This window comes from Sinohyriopsis cumingii, unplaced genomic scaffold (genome assembly GCF_028554795.1).
Source record: "Sinohyriopsis cumingii isolate HCF-2022 unplaced genomic scaffold, ASM2855479v2 utg000426l, whole genome shotgun sequence".
Taxonomy (NCBI): Eukaryota; Metazoa; Mollusca; class Bivalvia; order Unionida; family Unionidae; genus Sinohyriopsis; species Sinohyriopsis cumingii.
In genome coordinates this window covers 968,581-974,580 of record NW_028315897.1, presented here as the reverse complement: position 1 = coordinate 974,580, position 6,000 = coordinate 968,581, and positions in this window count along the sequence as shown.

Below are 6,000 nucleotides of genomic sequence, written 5' to 3'. Positions count from 1 at the left end.
AATTACAAAATCTATACATAGATTAAAAGTAATATATATATATATTAGAATAAAATTAAAAATTCTCTATCAGAATAAAATTCCAGCTTCCATATTAGATTAATATTGGACAAAATTATATATTATACTAAATTAAAAATTCTGCAGTGAACAAAATTAAATCTATATTAGGATAAATTGACATATTCTAGATTAAACTAAAATTCAAAATTATATACAAGCAAAAAATTGAGATTCTGTTAGAGTACTATTAAAATATTAGAATTCAATTTAAAATTCTATAATCAATTAATATGTTTGACTAAATTAAAAATTCTATATTAGTCTCAATTATAAGGTCTGTGTTAGACTTAAATTGAATATCCTACATTAGAATAATATTAATTTTTTATTTTGGACTAGAATTACAAATTGTGAATTAGAATAATTTAAAAAATTATATATTGAATTAAATTAAAATGATATATGTGATAGACTAAAATTTAAAAATGTATATTAGACCAATACGAAAAATTATATATTTCACTTAATGAAAAATTCTATATTAGACTAAATTATAAAATTGTATATTATTTTAAAATTAAAAAAAAATTTTAATCGACTAAAAATAAAAAAATTATGTTGTAGATTAAATTATGCATTCTTTATTTGACTAAATTAAAATATCTATATTAGGCTAAAATTGAAACATTTTTATTAGGCTAAATTATAAATTCTATATTGGACTAAAATTGTAAATGCTATATTAGACTATGGTATTATTTATGAATATTACAAGTTAAAATCTTATTTCCGAAATAATTACATGACTAAGAACAAAATCAAGGTAGAAAATCGCGTTTCATAATTAAACATATTTTAAAAAAACCAGTTCAAACTAGTAAAATCTTATTTCAGAATTAGACATAATAGTTAGAATCAAAAATAAAAAAGTACAGTCTGATTACGGTATTGAACATGTCACTAAAACCAATTCAGACATTTAAAATCTTATTTCAGAATTATACATATCACTAAAAACAAATTCCGACAAGTAATAAATCATTGAACTCTGTGTTGTATCGATGCTAAAGGTACGATTTGACTGTCAGTTTAAAAAGACCTATATCTTAATGGTCTTGATAAAGCTAGGTAATAGATTCCAATATTATATGTGTTATATAAAAAGTGTTTGAAGCTATTCCACTAAAATATAGTGCAATAAATTAGTGATATTCATTAAATTAAATTGGAGCTCACATTATACATAATGTCTTTTTCTAATCAGTAGTCAGCGACATTCCATTTAGTTTAAAAAAAATTTCAATTAACAATATAAATGTTTTGATTGGTTGCAAAAGAATGTGATGGAAAGGGCTGAGCAATGTCCAGAATAACAACACAGTTGGCTTATGTCAATGAAGAGAATTATTCTGCCTAAACATCATGTCTGTAAACTGTGCTCAACGTGAAGTGGTTGTCGGACTACATAGGGGATATGTGTGTATTGTCATAAGAATGTAGATCATGGGGAAAATTGTTGAATGTGCTGAAATCATATTCGAGAAGTGTGAAGCACAAAGCACTTGCAAAATATTTGGAATCACTAACCTTCTGAAATTGTTTCATTTTGAAAAACTTCTTACTCAGTTCCAGGAGAAATGAAAACCTGGAATATACTACATCTTCATGTTTAAGTGACTCGGCATAAATTTAACCTCACCCATTCCACCAACAAACCCTTGTAACTCTTCAGCAACAAGCAAGGTATTGCTGAAATTGTTGAAAACAAAATCTTATGAACAGTACATACAATTTGTCAGCCATAACTCTTATAAATCTAATGAAAACAACATTGCTGACCAATTAGCAGGTGGTTAGAGCAACAATTCTTTTTTATGTGTTTTGCTGAACCAAAATGTGCAGAAACACATTGAAAATTAATATGATTATTTGGTTCATAAAACGGGCAATACGATCATGAAAAGTCTTTACAGTTCAGTTTGAGATCATAAAGATAGTGTTATACTGATGGGCTTTATAATGAAGTATCACATGACCATCTCTGAATTATAATAGAGACAGCATTATACTGATTGGCTTTACTGTGAGGTGTCACATGACCATGTCCATGTTATAATAATGGCAGTTTCATAATTTGGGGCTTTACAGTTAGGTATCAAATGACTATAAACATGTTATAATAATGACAGATGTATGCTGGTGGGCTTCACAGTCAGGTATCACATTACCATATCCCTGTTATGATAGAGACAGCAGTATAATGGTGGACTTTACAGTGCGGTATTACATGACCGCATCTATGTTATAATAATGATAGCATTATACAGGTGGACTTTACAGTGAGGTATTACTGCACTGATAAAAAGTATATTGATTCATTAACTGATAAGAACAATATACAAAAGTTAAATTTCATGTCATTTTTGTGGTATTTAACCTCATGCACAGGCATTTGCACATATCCATTCTCTTTGTGTCCTTATAAAAGGCACTTCACTTCCATTTCCATGGCATGATACAGGTATAAGGCACTTCGCTTCCATTTGCATGGCATGATACAGCTACAATGCACTTCACTTCCATTTCCATGCCATGATGCAGGTATAAGGCACTTCACTTCTATTTGCATAGATGATACAGATACAAGGCATATCACTTCAATGTCCATGGCGTGATGCAGCTATAAGGCATTTCGCATCTATTTCCATATAATGATGCATCTAAAAGGCACTTCACTTCCATTTACATGGCATGATACAGCTATACCGTATTTCATGTAATTGTTCGTACACGAAAAAAATAATTGTTAATTTCAATGTACGAAAACTTATATGTAAAATAAATAATTATCATTTTGTGGTAATTACTGTGTACGAAAATTAAAGGGATCATACCTGACAAGACCTGTGGAACACACGACAATCTAAGGTACAAAATCGGTCTCATTCTGCTCAACTCAAGAAAAATCTGTTATTATGAGAGAGAGAGAGAGAGAGAGAGAGAGAGAGAGAGAGAGAGAGAGAGAAGAAAATAATCTTTATTGTTCAGTTACCTGTGTTATTCCTTATGTAAACACTACAAGGGCACTATGATATTCCATTGGCAATTAAAACCTGAATAAATAAATCATTTTGATTGTAATTATGAGATCCATTGTCATTGCCACATGGCTATGTAGAGATAATATACATGCTAATTAAATACGCTTGATCTTTAGCTTGGTCTTTTCCAGTAAATACTGGATTGAAGACCAGATTCACCTCTACAGATCAAATTAAGGAGGCTCTACGTAAGGAAATGAGGCTACCCATGGGGTATTGAAAATGTGTACGACAAGTCTATTAGCTCAAGAAAAATATTAATATACTGATACTTATTCTGAAGCCAGTTGAAAAAGGCAAATGATTTTAAGAGAGAGAGAGAGAGAGAGAGAGAGAGAGAACAACAAAGCAACGTGTATATAAAAATATGTTTGTATTATAAACATAGCATGATATTTTCAAGAACATAATTTGTAATTCAACGTGGGAAGAATGCACAAAACAAATACAAAAACATGATGCAATGAAACATGTATAATTGTCAAGAGTTTTACAGGTCTTCCAGCTCAAAACCCTCAAACCGTTCACATTCTTCGTCACTGGAAAGACTTTCCAATGGAGCTGCATTGTTGCACCTTATGTAGTGGTAACATACAAGTGATGGGTTTCACCTTTGTCTTTTCTGGGCCGTCCAGGTCCAAATTTCCGCCTTTTGTTTGCTGGTTCAGTGCATTTAGGTGGTGGTGGGATAAAAGTCTCTCCCTTTGGCAGGGATTTGAAGAAACTTAATAATGAAGACATGCCCAAGCATGAACAGACCAAGATCTTTGAAGATATTAACTACCGGTATACATAACTCAAACTCACGGAGTCAATGACTTTTGCATTTATGATTAAAAGTAACTGGGTTTTTATAGTCTTTTTTACTGCATTACTATATTGAGCCAATAAGATTAATTACCAAATGGTATGTGGTCTTCGCGTCTTCCTGTAATGAGATATTATTATTTTTACTGGATAAATAAACTCAAATGGCCTCTGAACTCGTTTTCAAATGCGAGCAACATCACAAAAACTGAATGCCTACACTCCAATAAATACACAGATATATATGCGCAGGATTCACATCTGTATGAAAAAAAGAAGATAAAAAAGAGGGGTGGGGTGGTGGGCAAGGGCGGCGGTGGGTGTTAAAACTAAAAAATTCCACACCAACTATTTTCTGAAAAAGGGATTGCGTTTCTGCTCCTCTGCAGTTCAGTTGAAAGTGACGCTAATTACCATTCAAGTAATTTTGAGCAGTTGCAAGCCCTGATAAATGATTAGCCAGTGAAACCCATGTGACCACTACGGGGCAATTCAATTGGCCCTTCCGGGTTATGTTCACTGTTATAACAGAGTAAGGTAAAAAGTAGACCCAACCTCCTCACACCACCAATAAATGTACTTACGCAGGCGTAAGTAGTTTTATGGTTAGGTGTTTGTTTATAGCCCGAGGGAAAGCAAGACTGGACACAGATAACGGAATCAGGAATGATACTGCAAGGCGAGCGTGTTTAGAGTTCGGCGCCACGGAAGAAATATTAACATACTCCATGATTGTTGCTGCAGTTACTTTTAGTTACTTCACTATAGTTTCTCTATAGAAATAAAAATAATTCAAGTCAAAAGGTATACAACTGCATATCAAAGTTACTGCTATGATGGTATAGCTTCTCTATGCACACTTCATGCATTCTTTAGCCTTACTTTACATGCAAAATGAAGCTCAAGTGCTTGAAATTTGGGGCTGAGATCTTCACCACACAGAGTGCCTGCCACATCTAGCGCGCTCTGTGTAGCCCCAAAATGAATAAAGGGAGAAAGAAGAAAAAAAAAAACAAACACAGAAGAAACAAAAAAGAGGAGGTCGGACCTGCAGCAAACATGGAATGAAAAGAAAGCATAATAAGAAAATATAATAATTCTTTATCAATATATAAAGTACGAACATTGTAAACATAAATGAACATATATCCCATGCACCAGTATACCGATAATGCCGAATTGTGCACCCGCGAAAAGGGGTGTATTACATGTGAGATATGCTCCTAAATGAATCCATATGAAGAGCAGTGCCCACATGATGTGGATGGCTGTCTCGGTCTGTGAACCCACGAGACATAGACGAAGAATTGAAAAGCAGAACTAGGTAGTAGAAAGTGATATGATAACGTGCACAACAACTGAAGTCCATACAGGCAAATTAAAATAAAAGTAGAACATTGCAAACATTGGAACATATATATCCTGTGTACAGGTATACAGATAAAGCCGAATTGTGCACCCGCGAAAAGGGGTGTATTTATATGTGCGAAATGCTCTTCAGTGAACCCATATGAAGAGCAGTGCCCGTATGATTGATAACGTGAACAACGACGGAAGTCCATACATGCAAATAAAAATACAAATAAAGCATTGTAAGCATAATGGAACATGTATATCATATGTACAGGTATACAGATAATGCTGAATCGTGCACTTGGGAAAAAGGTGGTGTATTACAGGTGCGAAATTGTCTTCAGTGAACCCATATGAAGAGCACTGCCCGTATGATGTCTATTGCTGTCTCCGTCTGTGCACCCACGAGACCTTGACGATGAATTGAAAAGTAGAACGAGACAGTAGAAAGTAATATGATAACATGTATAGCAACGAAAGTCCATATATTCAAAATAAAATAAAAACATTGTAGACATAATGTAACATATATATCATGTGTATAGGTCTGCAGATAATACCGAATTGTTCACCCCATGTCGCAAAAAGGGGTGTATCACATAGCGCCCAACGCCATTGGAAGAATGTTTGAATGTTTCGCACGAGGGTCAAACCGCCAAAGAACCCATGTGAAGTGGAATGCTCTTCAATTAACTTATATGAAGAGCGGTGCCCGTGTGATGTGAACGGCTGTACC